This window comes from Cyclopterus lumpus, chromosome 10, assembly GCF_009769545.1.
Source record: "Cyclopterus lumpus isolate fCycLum1 chromosome 10, fCycLum1.pri, whole genome shotgun sequence".
Taxonomy (NCBI): domain Eukaryota; kingdom Metazoa; phylum Chordata; class Actinopteri; order Perciformes; family Cyclopteridae; genus Cyclopterus; species Cyclopterus lumpus.
Genome location: NC_046975.1, coordinates 1,087,721 through 1,106,071, shown reverse-complemented (window position 1 = coordinate 1,106,071; position 18,351 = coordinate 1,087,721). Strand labels below are relative to the sequence as shown.

The 18,351-nt window shown below is 41.3% G+C and overlaps 1 pseudogene; it reads left to right on the top strand.

The window, feature by feature from the left end:
* Positions 1 to 18,351, top strand: part of LOC117737897 — an 82,130-nt pseudogene that overhangs the window by 33,191 nt on the left and 30,588 nt on the right.

The following is an 18,351-nucleotide window of genomic DNA, read 5'->3' as shown; positions in this document are numbered from 1 at the left end:
CACATACATACACACATTTGCAACTAATGAACGTAAATGTGAACTTCGTGGCTATAATGGCAGAATCCTAACCCATAATTTATGAATAATGAGTAGTAGGCGTGGACCACGATGCAGATAACAATCCATGTAAACAGAAGGAGGTGGAGAGGAGGGGCATCAGCAGGGCCGTGGCAGGAGGCAGGAGGCCGGCCCTTGACATGAATGTGTTGTAACTGTAACGCTGTTCATTCTACCAACCTGTTCAGCTTAGAGTTTGTAACATATCTTAAAACAGGGCAGACTCTTGTGAACTCAGCTACTGGCGGAGACAGCAGCCCCTCCTCTCTTTACCGGCAGTACCTGCATGCAGGGAAACGCTAAACGCAACTCTTGGTTTTAATGTCAGCGATTTGTTATTGTATTGTCATTTTAAATTAGTGTATGGTAACATATTACTATGTTTATGTATATACTTTATGATGTAAGCAATACATTCTGTACACATGACATCTATTGCTTCTGTCCATCCGGGGAGAGGGATCCTCCTTTGTTGCTCTCCTGAAGGTTTCTTCCCTTTTTTACCTGTGAAAGGTTATTTTCTATTTTTTCCTGATCCGATGTGAGGTCAAAGGTCAGGGATGTCGTATGTGTACAGATTGTAAAGCCCTCTGAGGGTAATTTGTGATTCTGGACTATACAAAATAAACTGAATTGTGCCACTAATTGTCAAGCACCTTGGGGAGAGGAAGACTGATTAAAGGACGGTAGACACTGTGATTTTCAACAAAGAAAACCTGTGAAACTCCTGCATTTTATTAGAAAACCCTGACTCCGAACGCCAAAATATGTGTATCGTCAGAGAGATAAGACTCTTGTGAATGCGGAGATGTACGTTATATGTTTGTGGGGTTTAGAAATGTGAGCAGAAAAGCGGTATCGTCTGCTTCCTGTGAGACAATTGGGGTCAGATTTAACATGGAGTCCAATGGAGCAAAATGGTTGGAGTTCTTGTGTAAGTCGGTGGATTCCATCGACAAATATGTACGACGGCAGAGAAGAAGTTCAAAAAACGTATGGAAGAAATATATATAGAAATTGGATTAAGATTTGAAGAACAATAGCATTCCAACAACAACGCATATTCATAGACTCAGAGTGTTAGGATCCCTGTCTGATGTTAGTGTTGGCTCCCCTCTTTGTTCCCCTCCTGTCTGGTTTGTTGTTATGTGCTTAATGTTTTGCTTTTGTCAGTCTACAGTCTCCACCTCCGGTTTCCGTCCACTACCACGCCCCTCTCCTTTGGCTCAGCTGGGGCTCGTTGCCCTAAGTGCTGCCAGCTGTTTTAAGGACCATGGCATTCCCTGGCGGGTTGTCAGATCATTCCGGTCACCAGTCTGGTTCCTTACTGCGTGTTGGGAACACCAGGTCTCTACCGATCCCGTTGGTATCAAGGACTAGAGTTCGGTTGAGTTGCCCTCCCGGCTCCAGCGAGGGAACACTCGCTTCTGATCAGCTGGACTATTCTGATCATTGTTTTGTTTGTTTTATTCTTTTCTGTTTTTTCCTTCCCGATCCGTTAGGGAAATAAAGATCCTCACTTTGAATCTTAAAGGCTGCTGCGTGCGTTTGGGTCCTCCACACCACACAACCATAACACAGAGTCTGTGACTGCTCATCCAGTCAGCTGCTGCTCCATCTAAGAGAACCTTTATTAGAACATGTTTGAAGGGAGCCACAGTTACAGTTTGTGTTGCTAGAGAGCAGTAAAAAACATGCACATTTTCATTCACTCTCCAAAACAGACGACAGGAGAGATCTTGATATTTTTCTTTTGACATTCTTTCTTAAGTACTGCTGTTCCAAAGACGTTGCTAGAGCAATTAAAGATACATTTCTTTCAAAAACAATTTACAAAGTGAAACATGGGGACAGCAGACAGAATGAGTGTGAGTAATGAAGTGCAAGGTGTATGTGTGCTTCTTTAAGTCGGGTACATGTTTCCATTTACCTTTTCTTTTCTTTTTTACGTACATTTGAGTATGGAAGATTTTAAATCTTTATATAAAATAAATCAAACTAAAATACACATTATTTGTATTTGCTTTTTATGTATGCATTTACTGTGGCATGGGAAAGTCATGTCACAATAAAACATATCAACAAAAGGCAAACTAATTGTCATTAAACATGTTTTCAACGTGTATTGTATTTCATTATTAATGCGTTTGATTTCATATCTTCTTCGACTTGTGTTCTAATAGGGTTTGCTTATTGAACGTTAAATTGCAGAAAATGAGAGATGGAAAAAAATGACTACTGCTCAGCGTGTGTGGGTGTGTGTGTGCTTGCTGAGCTTAAATGAGGTGGTTGTGAGCTCTAATTAGATACTGGAGGGAGGATGGATTCAGAAAGAGGTATTTTAGGCTGACGGAAAAGAGACAGCAACAGCAGGAGAACAATAAACTGTTTTTGACAACCGATATGTATATCAGATTCCCAGAAGCATAATAATGATTTCAAGGTGTTCAGTGCAACCTTTGATCATAAACAAGACCAAGAAAAACATCTATATGTGTGAAAAACCGGTTTATTAGTGAAATGAGATGTTTTGACAATAGCTAAAGCTCTCCGGCAGGAAAGAGAGGAAGCCAAGATAATTAAAATGCCTCCTGGCTGCAGCTGTCAGTGGGTGTTTTATAAAATGGTCGTGATAGAAACTGGGTTCATGACTGATGCCCACTTGAGCCAGCTATGAAGAAGACATGGCAGGATAAAGTTAAGAAATGAAAAGAGTGATCAAATACAAGGCCTCGATATTTAACACATTATCATACTCAATCATCACACAAGAGAAGGCAAGGAAAGTCTAATAAACATCTTTCCTTGCACAAAGAAGAGCTGCACAAACATCACTGTTTATGGCAGATGTGCAACAACTACAAACCTACAGAAAGCTGAAATATGAGACAAACATGGATAGCAGACAATGTTGACCCTCTCAACAAAAGCTGACCATGTTGCACGCTCGCCCATTTGTATTTCCACCGGGTCAGCTCTGCAAAACCATTGCTGTCTCACTTGAAAATGAAAATAAATATAAAATGTACTCAATGTGTATTACCTATGAGTCATATGTCAAATTATGTACTTTCTTCTACCAACTTTGTTACAAGAAGTGTTTCCCAGTCAAACTATGAAACCGGAAGTTACCTTTTTTAAATTCTACAACAACAGCATTTATTTACAAAAGCAGACAGGTCTTCATTGACAGGAACATTTCATTTCAGCACTAGCTCCCGAGAGGTTGAGGTATGTTGTGATTATATCCAAGTGAAAAGGCATTGTTCAGCCCGATGCAAAGCGGAGGCAATACAAAAAGTTAGACACAAATAGTTCCCTCTGACTCAAAAGGTCTGCAAGTCCTCTCCGGCTCCGTGGTTGTCCGACTCGGTGCGCGCTAAGAGAGCCACTATGCGAGCATCGGAAAGGAAATGGCGAAAATCCAAACACGCTGACGACCTGCTCGCCTATAAACCTCTTCTTTCCTCCCTCTCTGCCTCTATCTCTGCAGCCAAAAGCTTGTTCTACCAATCCAGAATCGAATCCTCTTTTTCTAACCCTAAAAAACTACTCCAACCTCCTTGACCCCCCCTGGTCCTCCCCCTCCCTCCACCCTTCTACCAAGCCACTTTGTTGACTACTTTACAAAAACGATAGATGACATACGCTCCTCATTTACTAATCCATCTTCCATAACTACACCTCCATTAACTTCATCTACTTCCCCTTCGCTTTCACCCCCCTGTCTCCTAATCAAGTTCTTACCTTGGTAACCTCTGCCCCCCCAACCACCTGCCCCCTTGACCCCATCCCGTCTCACATTCTCCAGTCCATTGCTCCGGACCTTCTTCCCTTTCTCACCCATCTTATTAACACCCAAGAAGAAACCCACCCTCAACCCATCTGAAGTCAATAACTACAGACCTGTCTCTCTCCTCCCCTTCCTTTCCAAAACTCTAGAGCGAGCTATTTCTAACCAAGTCTCCTCCTATCTCCACAGTAACAACCTTCTTGACCCTCACCAATTTGGATTCAAGGCCGGCCACTCAACAGAGACTGCCCTACTTGCTGTCTCTGAGCAGCTTCACACTGCTAGAGCAGCCTCTCTCTCCTCTGTCCTTATCCTTCTAGACCTTTCCGCTAAGGATCTGAGGAACCACCATAACCTTAATTTCCTTCCTCCAGGATCTGGGTATCTCAGGCACTGCGCTCTCCCTCTTCTCATCATACTTGTGGTTCCTAGAGTCCTAAAAAGTAGGATGGGAGCCAGAGCCTTCAGTTATCAAGCTCCTCTTTTATGGAACCAGCTTCCACTTTCAGTCCGGGAGACAGACACAGTCACCTCATTTAAGAATAGACTTAAGACTTTCCTCTTTAATAGTGCTTATAGTTAGGGCTGAATCAGGTTTGCCCTGGTCGAGCCCCTAGATGCTATAGGCTTATATCTCATAGGATCCATTGGACCTGGAGGTGTCTGATGCTGGTGAGCCGCCCTCCCGCGTTGGCCCTGCTGATGCGCCCCGCCCCTCCTCCTCTCTACCTCCTTCTGTTTCATGGATTGGAGTTCCATTCATACATTGTACTATTCATGTTACATTACATTACATTACATGTCATTTAGCTGACGCTTTTATCCAAAGTGACTTACAATAAGTGCATTAAACCATGAGTCCAAACTCAGAACAACAAGAATCAAGCAAGTACAATTTCTTCAATAACGTTAAACTACAAAGTACTATCCGTAAGTGCCATTTAAGTGCTACTAAAGTGCTAAACAACAAAGTGCTATCGGTAAGGGACATTTAAGTGCTACTAGAGTGCTACTACGGCTCTACCTTCCCTATTCAAGGTATAGTCGAAAAATCCTGTAATGTGTTTATGTAACTTTGTAAATGCTGTTCATTCTGTACACATGACATCTATTGCTTCTGTCCATCCGGGGAGAGGGATTCTCCTCTGTTGCTCTCCTGAAGGTTTCTTCCCTTTTTTCCCTGTGAAAGGTTATTTTTGGGGAGTTTTTCCTGATCCGATGTGAGGTCCTGGGACAGGGATGTCATATGTGTACAGATTGTAAAGCCCTCTGAGGCAGATTTGTAATTTGTGATATTGGGCTGTATAAAATAAACTGAATTGAAATCCTACCTCACCGACCACACTTACCAGGTAACCTGGAGAGGATCTGTGACTGAGCCTTGTCCTCTGACTACTGGGGTCCCTCAGGGCTCAGTCCTTGGTCCTCTTCTCTTCTCTCTTTACATCAACTCTCTCGGCTCTGTCATTCGTTCGCATGGCTTCTCCTACCATAGCTACGCCGATGACACCCAATTGATCCTCTCGTTTCCCCAATCTGAAACACAGGTAGCAGCACGAATCTCGGCAGTGGATGTCCGCACACCACCTGTAAATTAACCCGAACAAGACTGAACTTCTTTTTCTTCCAGGAAAAGGCTCTCCCACCCACGACCTGACTTACCTTCAACAACTCAGTGTTGGCCCCGACTCCGGCTGCGAGGAACCTCGGTGTGACACTCGACAGTCAACTCTCCCTGACTGCCAACATTACCGCAATAACACATAGGTACCTGTAGGTACATGCTGTACAACATCAGGAGAATACGACCCCTTCTCACTCAGAAGGCGGCACAGGTTCTGGTCCAGGCTCTGATCATCTCACATCTAGACTACTGTAGCTCCCTCGTGACAGGTCTACCTGCTAATGCCATTCGACCGCTACAGCTCATCCAGAATGCAGCTGCTCGATTAGTCTTTAACCTCCCGAAATTTACCCACACTACTCCGCGGCCTTCACTGGTTACCATGTGTCTAATGGATAACGTTGTCAAAAGGACCCCACATGGGTTACTGAACAAGGATGTGTTACTCAGAGATCAGTTTGTTGAACATGTGTTACCTACCGACTGCTACCTTGATAGATGTCGGGGGTGAGGCCATTAGGTGGGAATAAGGAGGGATGCTAGGGGGTGGGAGAAGTAGAAGCATCTCTGTCCCTGCAGCATTTGGTTTTAAGAACTCTGTTCAGGGAGGTCATCCCGGTTATGGCAAGGCAGGTAACTCCTCTGTTAGCTCTGAGCTAGGTGAACTCAAGGACATTCTGAGGAATCGGCAAGAGCAGTTAAATCAGCTTACCAAAAGTCTTGTAGACCGTAACAATGGATCTAGAACTCAGTTGAAGCCTCGCATGAAAACTGTCTGTAGGAACTTTACTTGTATAGCACATTTCAACACAGCAATTCAAAGTGCTTCACACCATTAAAAGCATCAAAACATAATGCAAAAGAAAACAAGATTAAAAAACAAGAACATTAATTTAAACATTAAAAACGGTCAGTAAAACATTAAAAAGCAAAAAATAGAATAAAGGTTGCAGTTCAAGAAATAAAATGCAGTAGTGAGATGCAGAAATTGATTGATATCTTTGAATCTCCAAATCCTGTTGAGACATAAGTGCTCTAATCCTTGATATATTCTTCAAGTGATAGTAGGCTAATTGTGTAATTGTCTTAATGTCTGCCTTCTGAGGCACACTAGCTAGGTGGAAAAGGCACGGTGTTTTAATGCCTTAATCACTTGTCTTTAAGTTAATAACACAACCCCCTCCATTGTTTATCGGGAATGAGTGTCTTTGTCATGATGAAATCTTTGACTTTTAGTATTATTATCTGTTTGTTGTTTACGCTTCCTCGTAAAGTTGCTCAACAGCACTGGCTGCAGCCTCAATGTCAACTGAAAATGTCATTACAGTCAGTCATTGTTGGTCAGGGTGAAATCCATACTCCTAACAATCATTATGGCAATCAGGTCAATATGTAAATTTCACAAACATAATCATTAAATATTTAATGAGCATATTGTCATGACATTTGCCTTGCCGATTCATACTGGGCATGACTAGGATGAACATTGCTCCAACCTCATCAAAGCTTAACCTAAACATATTTATTGTCAGCTTTAATAATTGCATTAATCATAACTGTCAAGGCCAGTCATGGTCCATTGTCCATAACTTTGCATGCATTAAAACCTGCTGTGTGTGCGTGGCACAGCACTCTGATGTGTTTTAAGGAGGACAGCATTTGTTCACATGGATCATGCTGTATGGAAATCTTGTAGCTCACAGGGTTTACATATTGTTGCATTGTGAAAGCATTTAAAGAGTCAGCATATGGCATGATTACTGAGTGATGCACACATTCATACACTGCCTTGTAGATGATCAAACATCCATCACATCCATCAAACAGAAAAGGTCTACTGTTTCCAGCTGCTGACATTTTTCACTCAAACATGTCCTTTATTCTCAGAATATAGAAACATATCGGGAGATACAGTGAAATGGTATGATAATAATAACAGTAATAAGAAGTGGGTAACTTTTTAATAATAATAATGCATTTAATTTATATAGCACTTTTCGTAGTACTCAAAGACAGCTTACAAACCATTTTTAAATTCATCCTAAAAGCAATAAATAAAAACAAATAAATAAAAATAAAAACAATAACATAGAGCACACAATCACACATTAAAAGCAGTTCTGAAGAGGTGCGTTTTGATTTGGGATTTGAATTTAAAAAAAAGGTCAGTGCAGTCTCAGAGGAGTTTGGGTAGAGAGTTCAAGAGGGAGGAGGCAGCTATAGAGAAGGCTCCGTCACCCCATGTCCGGTGCTTGGTCCCATGTGGAAAAGGCTGGCATCAGGAGCGGAGCCTACGGGATGAGTATGGTTGGTGGAGCAGGTCGGTGAGGTAGGAGGGGGCCTGATGGGGTGTGGTGGTGGTGGAGCAGGTCGGTGAGGTAGGAGGGGGCCTGATGGAGTGTGGTATTGGTGGAGATGTAGAGGGTTAGGGGTTAGGGTCAGAGTGGAGTGAGGAGCAGTGGAAATGGACTTTATGAAGATGTAGAGCTGGCCATCATCCGCGTAGCAGTGGAAGAGGAGACCATAATGACATATGAAATTACCTAGAGGGAGCAGGTAGAGAATGAACAGAAGAGGACCAAGCACCGAACCCTGGGGGATACCTTGAGGTAGAGGAGGTGCAGTTGTTGATACTGATGAACTGTTGTCTGTCTGTAAGATATGATTTAAGCCATGAAAGAGCAGTTCTGGCGATGTTGAGGGACGATTCGAGGCGGGAGAGAAGGATGTAGTGGTTAATGGTGTCGAAGGCTGCAGTGAGATTGAGCAGAGTGAGAATGTTGAGGTGACCGGAGTCTGAGGAGAGGAGGAGGTCATTGGTGACTTTGAGAAGGGCTGTTTCTTATTATAATTAACGATCAAATAGAGTGTACAGCCACCCTCCATTAATAAAGTACAGAGGCATCCATATATCGAGCAGCAGAAAGAGGTTGAGTTTCAAACTTTAAATGACTTTAATTAATTGCCTGCAATCACTTTCCCATTTTTCAATATCATGCTGTTCCTGTTTGTTATGATAATTAATTAGCTGAGTGATTGCTATTCATCTCTAATAGGGAAATGATAAAATACTCATTAGGCAATACTATATTGCCTATAATAATAATAATAATGCATTTAATTTATATAGCGCTTTTTTTATAATACTCAAAGACACTTCACATAATTAAAACATCCTAAAAGCTAAAAATAAATAAATAAGAATAGCTAAAATACAGGTAAAACAAATAAAAACAAATAAATAGGGACTTTCTGAGTCGCTCGGACCCTGATAAGAAAACAAAAACAAAAACAAACAATCACACATTAAAAGCAGTTCTGAATAGGTGGGTTTTGATTTGCGATTTGAAAATTTGAAAAACACGTATGTACATTTTAAGAAAACGTGTAGTCTTAAATGTCTTGGAGCCCTATTAGAAAATCTAAACTACCGCAGCCGGGCCGCTATCCGATTTAACGGTTTCAACTGTAATCCAGACTCAACCTGGAGATCCTGGAGGGAAGCGATTGAGAGCTCTTCTCTCAGCACGTGGCACCAGATACACTTCCCGGATTGTCCTTCATTCCCCCCTGTTTAGGAGATCAGCTCCAGGTGTGTCACTTCCCACACCTGTTCCCAATGCCCTCGTTGGGGAGTGTGAAAAGATTTTTTAATTTGGGAGTTTTTCCTGATACAATGTGAGGTCCTGGCACATGTATGTGTACAGATTGTAAAGCCCTCTGAGACAAATTTGTAATATTGGGCTATACAAAATAAACTGAATTCAACCGCTTATACGCTGATCGAAGGATGACCCGTCCTACAGCTTAACCACGGTTGCCCAAGCTCAAATGTTTGCATGGTTTTGTACATTTGAATTTTAACAAGGAATATATGGGTAACTATAATGTCTTGTAGCTGAAAGTGTGTCTTGAGTCTCAGTATGAATTAGTATTTGAATTTGTGCGTATGCGGATATGTCCAGTAGGGTGTTTTGATGACGAGGTCTCCATCGTGTTGGAAAATCGACACAGACCTACGTGTGTGTCTGCGTTATTGTAATACAACCTCATGCCTATCGATAGAATGCGGTTAGTGTTGTAAAACAGAACTAAGTAAAGTTTAGGCAACAAATTATGCTTTAGGTTAAAATAAGTAAGTTGTAGTATGTGATGGGGTTATGTACATAACTTAAACAACGTGTTCACTTTTGATTTCAAACAGGGCAGACAGCAGTGTCCTGGGTGAATGTTTGATCTCCATCGACCTCCCTACGCAGATGTTGCCACTTTTTACGTCACCTGACCTACTCGTCTCCCCTCGTAATCGCTAAGGTCACTAGATGTCTAACAACAAGCAGAAATATGGGTCGTAATAAGGTTATTGCACAGACAACCTATGCAATATTTTTGTTTGATTATTATGTGTGTGTCTGAACATAGTTAGTGTTATCATGTCACAGGATTCCCTCCTTCAAAGCACGGGTAGGTTCTCCCTCTTCATGTGCCACATAAAATGGAGGTACTGAATACACAAACACAACACACACTCTTTTACATTTCATTTGACTATAATATGACAGAGGAAGGGGAGAAGAATATAACAATATTTGCCATGTTTTTTATATTAATACAATATAGTTCAGTACATGAACATTTGTAAAACATAACAGGGAATGATAATGGACTCTATGCCAATTGATGTCAAAGTGGGACATAACTAAACTGACTTTTAGGAAGGCTAGGAGCCACAGGGGCAGGACTCAAAGGCAGACTCGAGGCTAAATACATAGGGGAACGAGACACAGATGGACACAATGAGGGCGGGGCTTGCAATCACCCAGGACAGCAACACACAGGAAGGGAGAAGTCTGAAATGAGAGACAAGGTGAGTGACAGAAATCACAACAGAAACAGACAGTGACAACAAAAACTACCCAGATGATCTGGGCCCTATATCTCATACGTGGCTCAAGTAAGTCGATCAAATGTCCTATTAGCCAGCTTAAATGAACACGATGATTGAAAGCAGGCTATCCCGGTTTCTCAAAGGCTGATCCGCACTCAAACCATTTCGTTAATTTGAACCAGACGTCAGTTCACAGGATAGTTGAACCAGACTTCAGTACTCAGGATAGTTGAACCAGACTTCAGTAATCAGGATAGTTGAACCAGACTTCAGTCATCAGGATAGTTGAACCAGACGTCAGTACTCAGGATAGTTGAACCATACTTCAGTACTCAGGATAGTTGAACCAGACTTCAGTACTCAGGATAGTTGAACCAGACTTCAGTACTCAGGATAGTTGAACCAGACTTCAGTAATCAGGATAGTTGAACCAGACTTCAGTAATCAGGATAGTTGAACCAGACTTCAGTACTCAGGATAGTTGAACCAGACTTCAGTACTCAGGATAGTTGAACCAGACTTCAGTACTCAGGATAGTTGAACCAGACTTCAGTACTCAGGATAGTTGAACCAGACTTCAGTACTCAGGATAGTTGAACCAGACTTCAGTACTCAGGATAGTTGAACCAGACTTCAGTACTCAGGATAGTTGAACCAGACTTCAGTAATCAGGATAGTTGAACCAGACTTCAGCACTCAGGATAGTTGCGCGTGCCCGTCCTACTTCAAAAGGGGGAAGCGTCGATCACAGAAACCATGATTTACTAATGTTGCACAATGGCAAATAAACTCAAAGGAAGAGCCTCTTTTTTCTACGCTGACGAGCAGGAGATGATTATGAACGTATTTGAGGAATTCAGACCATAATCATGGCAAAATCTAATCAAGATATTCACTTCACTCGCGCTGGAGAGGGGGCGTGGCTTATCTCCATGGAAACCGTTATAACTTCCGCCATCCACCATAATAATAATAATAATAACCACTATTTCTGCTTTATACTTGTTGTGGAAATCCCTCAAACGTCAGAACATCTAATGCCCTCGTATTTGGGTTCATAACATTAATATCATATATATATTTATACATAACATCACCCGTAGGCTCACACAGCTCGATAACTTTCACTGACTACGTCTGGATAAATGGATGAAAATCCGCTTTATTCGCATCCATTCGTCTGTGCATTGACTTTCATCTACTCGCAACGCTTTTGGTGTGAACGCATAAGCGTTCTCATCACCCCAATCAATCTGATTATTTATTATTATTATAAATTATTATTATTTCTTTAAATGTGCCTGCTGGCAGTCGACTTAATGGCATGCATCATCCAATGAGATCTAAAATAACTATCTCAACTCTTTCAGAACAAGTAGATAATATACTGTATATGTGTATATACTCTACATGTATGTGGAGATGACCATATAGAACTTTTATTGCATTTACTCGGACATGGCGAGGGAACGTAATGAACACATCCGAGCAGCACGGCATACAGCGGCTTTCCCGATGTTCTGCATCGCCGACACTGTACAACACTGTATCACACTGTACAACAATGTACCACAAGGCTCTGCATACAGTCTGTGAGACGTCAATGCGGCGTGTGGTGTTCAATGTATGGCTCGAGAAGGTCTGTAATTAAATAATCCCTTATGGACAGAATCAAAGCGTTCGTATAGGAAGTCATTATCACGTCATAAGAACTCTCCCTATAAAACGCTAATCTAATTAATATCGCTCCTTCATCAATGGGATCTCTGAGGAAGGGAGCTGCCATTTTCTTCAGAGGGAGTGGCCAGTTTATCCAGCTAGACTGAATGAGCCTGCGCTGGAGCAGGTTAAAATTGTGCATGCGTTGCTATAGTAATTTTGCCAAACTCATCCGGAAAATTATCCCGCTAACTATGTTAGCCAGGTACGAGAAATAGGGCCCTGGGCGTTACACTGACAATTACACTTACCCAGAAAAAGCTTCATGTTAGGGATGCTAACAATTCAAGTTTAATTATTGATTAATCTGCAGTTTTTTTGATTGATAGATTAATTGTTGGTTTGGTCAGACAGTTGTTTCCCTTACAAAAAGATTAAGATGGCATCTTCACAATACTTTTTTTCGGGTGATAATATAATTTTGCACAGCTTATCAATTTCTTAATTTAAATGATCAAAATCATGTTTGTTTGTTTTTGTTTTTTTGAAAAGACCATAAGCAAAATTAATTTGATCCTACTAACAAGTATTTTGTGTGTGTGTGTATATATAGTATTCATCTGTGCTACGGAGCATGGCTCTACAGCATTGTTGGCATGACAACATGTAACTCTGCTTCCTCCCCGGAGTCTTTGTGACTTCACGTCTCATAAGCAGGGTTGCCAGGTCTGTGTGACAAAACCAGCCTAATGGCCAATCAAAACCAGCCCAATGGCCAATAAAACCAGCCCAATATCAGAACTCAAAATATGCCCGTGCCAAACCATATACACTGCTTTTAAAGTCCAACAGCATTGCTATCATTGCCAAATGTATTGTAATATCTACAAAGTAACACCAAATGTTTAGTATGCCAGCATTAAAAGCAGTTTTCCCTAAACAGTTATTTCACCTAGGTCCTAAAATGGCCTTGTGTAATTAGATACAGTATATTATCATAAATAAAATATAGCTCTGTGAACGTGTAGACCAATTCACTGACGGACAAACTAGAGAGACTGAGAGCGTTAGATGTGGGCGTGTCCCATGTCCATGTGTGTACGTCCTGATCTGGAGTCAGTTTGGTAGGATTTGGGTATAAATAAATTATTTCCTTTAAAATATGGATTTTGATTTAAAGATAATCATGTAATTTGCATGCAAAATAGGTCTACCCGAACCAGAGGACAAAAAATTCAACCCGTGGCAACACTTCTGTAGCCCAATTCTGCGGGAAAACCGCGGACCTGGCAACACGTCTCATAGGGTCCATTGGACCTGGAGGTGTCTGATGCCTGGTGAACCGGCCTCCCATTGGCCCTGCTGATGCCCCGCCCCCCCTCCTCTCTACCTCCTTCTGTTTCATGGATTGGAGTTCCATTCATACATTGTCATATTCATGTAATGTGTTTATGTAACTTTGTAATGCTGTTCATTCTGTACACATGACATCTATTGCTTCTGTCCATCCGGGGAGAGGGATCCTCCTCTGTTGCTCTCCTGAAGGGTTCTTCCCTTTTTTCCCTGTCAAAGGTTATTTTTGGGGAGTTGTTCCTGATCCGATGTGAGGTCAAAGGTCAGGGATGTCGTATGTGTACAAATTGTAAAGCCCTCTGAGGATAATTTGTGATTTGTGATATTGGGCTATACAAAATAAACTGAATTGAATTGAATTGAATGTACTGATTACCACTTCACACAAAGTACAGCTGAGGCTGATGGGTAAACCATTAGTTTCGCAGGCATTTTGTCCTGAGTATTGGAGAAATTAAAATTCTGGTCTCATGCGAAGAGGAGAAAGTCATAGGATAACACATCAAGGAGCCACACTGTTTCATTTGTTGATATGCTCCTATAGAACCATGAACACACACACACTGCTGCAGTGTTAATGTGGATTAATCTGCTGCTGAAAATTGTCCCCAACAAATGCACTATATCCTCTTGTTTGAATAACGTTGGCTAACGACTACAGAGATTTAACAAATCAAGTTATATATACAGTATTGTGTATTTACAGATTCAACTAACACATTGCTGGTTTTGGTTTTTCTCAAGGGCAATTGTTGTCAGGTAGAAAAGTTCACACATGCTTAAAACAGTCTGGCAGGAACAAGCTTCTTAGGACCTTAGGGGATAAGGCAAGGGGGCAAGGTCCATGGGGACCTGGGGTTGGCAACAATAAAGAGACAGGCAAACAGTTCCAAAATCGCAAAACAGGCTTTGGCTCAAAACAGACACATTACAGAAAAAAGGCTGGAACACTCCGGAAGCAATGGCACAATAGACAATCTGGCCGGGAATGAAACAGGGAATGAGGAACAGGTGGAAGCAGGTGGTTATGGAGATCAGCTGATTGAGAAGGCTGCAGGGCAGGTGGGTTTGGGTTAGAGTGACAGAATCTGGAACAAAACTATGGTTAATTATTGGGGAAAGGGCAGCCATGGAGAATATGAACTAGATATTTGAATGCTGAGTAACTCCTGTCTCATCTATAATGCTGTAGGGTTAGGTATGCCATCACATTGCCCTGTTATTTTTGAAAAAGCCCAAGACGGAAGCCTGAAAGCCCAAATGCTCCTTTATATTACAGTAGCATCTGCCTGCATCTATTATAGAACTGTTAAATGTAATGCATACAAAACAGAATGCTCCATAAAACCAGCACTGTCAAAACATTTTTTATTTCATTGAAATTATTCATTCCAGCACAATGCAAAGAGATGATTCAGAGAAAAATAATTTGAGAGAGAACGCAATGACCCATTTATATGGTGACAACTTTCAGTTAATAGTGTTCACTGTTGACAACTTGGTTGCTCCTGAAACATGTCCAGAACATCTCTTCTCTGGTCAGGATTGTAGATGGCCATGAATACAGGCCTGGGCAGGCAGGTGGCAGGAAGGCTGGTGCTTTGTGAAAGTGTGCCTTTAATAACATCCTCATCCACCAGGTGGTGTGGAATCTCCACAGAATACACACAAAATGTCCTGCCCGCCATTAGAAAGTAATTTAGCAGATGATTGTTTTACTTTGAATGAATTTAATGACTGACTGATTTGAGTCAACAAAAAGCAATGCATGTTTAGATCTGTGTCTCAGAAGATGTACAGCAGACATATCCTGGGTGATTCTGGTGTTTGGATAACATTCTAGCTTTTCAGCTTAAAACCAAGCCATGTCAATCTGTGTTTGACATTCATACAGTTGCAGCAGCTCAGTTGCAGCTGGGATCTGCCCAGCTGGCCAATCAGCTGTTTTACAGGAGTGCTCTGATCAAGGACCCTTTCGCTGTGACTGTTGAGGAGGGAGGGAGAGAGAGAGCATCACTCAAGTTCTCTGGGTGCTCTTATTTGTACCCAACTGGACTGGGGCTGATCTTTCACCTGCCTCTTCATGGAGGCAGTGACACCAGGCATGTACATTTGGTCAGCAATGGTGAAACACCAAAGTGTCTGTGAAGGTACACAGGTTGTACATTCACTTAGAAACAAGGTGTTGTGTATTGTGACCCATTTAAGGAGGCACACCAGATGAATCGGGCCGACTGTGGGTCAGTGGTTAGCAGGTCCGTCTTTCAATCAGGGGGTTGGTGGTTCAATCCCCGCCCTAGTCAATCTGTCCTTGTGCAAGACAATTAACCCTGAATTGCTCACTGTAGCTGTCTACAGTGTATGAATGTAACATGATTGTAAATCGCTTTGGATTAAAGCGTCAGCTAATAATCTTAGACTACTTTGTAGCAGCTTGATAGTGTAACTTTACAGGTTGCCACTTTTGGTTACATACAATCACATAGGGTATGATGGTAAACAATACATACTACTCTACTGCAGGCCTTTGAGAGCAATTATGGATCATTACATAAAAATAATAATAATAATGTACATTTCATTGATCCCACAGTGGGGAAATTCTTCTCTGCATTTGACCCATCCTTACTTATTAAGGAGCAGGGGGCTGCAGTAAAGTGCCCGGAGCATCTTGGGGTGCAGTGTCTTGCTCAAGGACACTTCAACATGAACTATGGGGAGAGCTATAGCCAACCCCATGTATCTAACTTTAACACAATTCCTTTGGTCTTCATTACAAATACATGTTTGGAATACAACAGAATGACTAAACTGATTGGCCTCGGCCATTGTTTATGCATAGGCCAGTCTCAGCCAGCCTTCGTTACTAAATAGTAGATATTTATGATATGGTGTGTTATCCACGTAATCATGAACAAGGAACTATAAAGACCTCAAAAGCACATGTCATATCTTTCAAGCGGCAGTGATGTTGAAGAATGAGGATGAAGGAACCTCCGCGGACACTGTTCTTTCTGTTATAATAGAGTTTACTACAGACAGGAATCACAGGTCAGGACGAGTGTCAGGATCGATTGGAGAAACTTCTGAGCCAAATAGTCCAGTGCGAGGCAGCTAGTTTTATAGAGGCGATATTGTGACAAAAACTGGGTAACACACCGTCCTCCAGGGGCCTCTAATCTAAATAACTTGCATTATGTCAGTTACTGCCTTGCAGTGGATATTTGAAACCAAACAAGGATCTTTTCCTAAACCTAAGTAAGTTGTTTCGTATCATGAACCAAACTGGGTATTTTCCTGTGGTTGCGGAAGTCTATTAAAAAAAAGACGGTATACATGTGACATGCAACAATTGAGGTGTTTTGGTTGTAGCTCCCATAATGCAAAAGTTGATAGTGGTTTGATGGCCATTTCGTAGGATACGATGCTCCCAATAAAAGTGAGAGACCTAATTGATCTAAAGTATCACCCAGGGTGCTATTTTAGGATTTGAGATATGTGTTTACCCTCTGCTACAGCCCCACATGTGGTGAAATGATTACATGCATTTTCCAATACTTGGAGTAAAGTTTAACTTAGCAGTAGCTAATTAGAGTTTGGATGGACAAGAGCAACTTGATGTACATAACTGCTTTATTTCCCACGATGGATATAAAAAAGTAGGCTATAATTATATAATGTGATTAGGCAGTAGTGGCAGGAAATTAGTCTACAATCTTCAAATCTAGAGGGCAATTATAAAATATATCATCCCATAAATTATAACCTCCAGTACAACCTGTAATGTCATACATTATTTCCTCCCTGGTCAGTCAGTGGCACAACACTTAAGTTTTCACAATATGTTATATGTTGTTTATGTATTTAATCTATTAAATATGGTATTATGTTATGTTACCATATTTGTCAGTTTAGTAAGGAATTATTTTTCCAAATGAATTAATAACTTGCCGTTTCTACCAGAGACTGGAAAGCTGGAAAATAACCAACAACAAATCAAAGCGTCACGGTATCTCTTTATAAAAAAAAGAATTAAAAAAAAGATTAGAGATTAGGGAACACACTGCTTAAGTGCCATGACGAGAAACAGATTGATGGTGCCAAGGTCTGGCTTCAGAGACCGGTTGGTATTTTCTGGCCAAAAGGGTATCAGATTCACAGCTCTCCTGTCTGCCACCTGTCTGACAACAGATCAGTATATCTCAGAGGGGAACAGTAGCCTGGAAATGTCAAAAGTGTCACAGTTAATCAATTCAAATCATCAGGTCCTGACTTCATGAAGACCACAGCTTCTAAGGTAGAAAGAGATGAGGTACACCTCAAGAATGGAAATAAGTAGTTAGTTACTTCAGCAAAAAAAAAGCAACCTAAAATGCTTTTTATAATTTTCAGAAAACCTTCACTTGATTTTCCCTGTGCTGCTGTTGTGTATGTGTTACAGGTATCAGATTGACAGAGCCTGATGACAGACTTGTGCCTGAGAAAAAAGGAATAAATGAGACGGGCAACTGTTCGTCTTCTCCATTCAGCGTCTTCAAGTTATGAGACTGCGCTGCTCGCACACATACATGTCGAAACCACAGCACTGCACTGTCACCTACTGGGCACAGAAATGTGTTCATTCAAATCTTCAATAAATAAACAACAATGTGACTATACATTTTGTGTGCGTCACATATGCTGCTGACATACAACGTCTGAAATGCAATGGAAATGAATAGCAGAACGCTTTCATTCACCTAAAACATACCGTAAATGTTATTGTTTATTTTGACTACAGCTACACTGTAAAATGTGATTTTACTTGTTTGTTATTTTAGAATATGATTCAGTATGACACGATTATTGAAGTTGTCGTTGTGGTACTGTTCAATGTTACGCATAACAGTTGATTGACGTATGTTTAACCAATAAGATGAGGGCGTGAACGTGTGGGGCGTGAGGGCTGATACGGAGTGAGTTGGGGAATAAACA